This window comes from Gossypium arboreum, chromosome 6 (assembly GCF_025698485.1).
Source record: "Gossypium arboreum isolate Shixiya-1 chromosome 6, ASM2569848v2, whole genome shotgun sequence".
Lineage (NCBI taxonomy): Eukaryota > Viridiplantae > Streptophyta > Magnoliopsida > Malvales > Malvaceae > Gossypium > Gossypium arboreum.
Window position 1 is genome coordinate 120866477 of NC_069075.1, and position 1139 is coordinate 120867615.

The 1139-nt window shown below is 35.9% G+C and overlaps 1 non-coding gene across 1 annotated transcript; it reads right to left on the reverse strand.

Moving 5' to 3' along the window:
• Positions 1 to 661: 661 nt before the first annotated feature.
• Positions 662 to 763, reverse strand: LOC128294294 (small nucleolar RNA R71). The gene has a single exon (XR_008284608.1). It is a non-coding gene; the product is annotated as a small nucleolar RNA R71 (small nucleolar RNA).
• Positions 764 to 1139: the final 376 nt, after the last annotated feature.

Genomic DNA, 1139 nt, shown 5'->3' on the forward strand with positions numbered 1-1139 from the left:
AAATAACAAGTGAAGTCTAGGTGGATTTTTCCTTGGGTATTGTCCTAATCAATCAAATTTTCCCAAAAGATTTTCCCCAATTTCTCTCTGTGCACTCTTAGTGTAGTTAATTAGTTTAGATAAAAAAATCCCTTAATTTTTAGGCTAGATAATAAAAAGAACATAATTACTAGTACTTTTAGTTCCTTTGGGTTCGACAATCCGGTCTTGCAAAAGCTATACTACTATTCGATAGGTACACTTGCCTTCATCGTAATAATAGTTAGTTTCAAGAACGATTAATTATAAATTTTTAAAACCTGTCGCGAATATCACATATCAAGTTTTTGGTGTCGTTGCCGGGGAACTAGGATATTTGGAACACTCGATTTTTATTACTTTAGCCATTCTACTTTATTTGCAATTTAAATTTTTATTTTCTTTTCTAAGTTTTTCTTTTATTCGTTCCTGGCAGGTTTTTATAGTGTATGACTAGAAGAAACACGTCGGGACCATTACTGTTTGATAGTGAGATCGATCGCACAGTTCACAGAAACCGAAGAGAAATAAGGCAAAGCTTATGATAAATAGAGAAAGAGCAAGAGGACGATACTTCAACCACAACCGAGGAGATGGATTTAGAATATTTTTATTAAAATATTTTTCGTCGGCTAGAACAGCCAAATTACGTAATGATATCTCCTCTTTTGTGCAGATGGATTTAGAAACACTCTACGATGCATGGGAGAGATACAAGGATCTATTGAGAAGGTGCCCTCAATATGGGTTACCACTCTGACTACAGGTTCAAATGTTTCACAATGGCCTGAATCCTTCGACTCGACAGACGATTGATGCAGCCGCTGGTGGAACTATCAATAATAAGACACCTGAGGATGCTTATGAATTTATAGAAGAGATGTCACTGAATAATTATCAATGGCAAGTCATGAGGACAAAACCAACCAAAACAATCAACGTTTTTAACATCGATTCGGTCACCATGCTCTTTAATTAGGTAGAACTTTAGAATAGAAAAATTGATGGTTTTCTTGGTTCTCACAGGTTCACCCAGTAATACAATGCGAAGCAAGTGAATGTGGATCAAGCAATTCAAAATACCCACCCTATGGCCACAACATGGAGAACGAGCAGTTAAA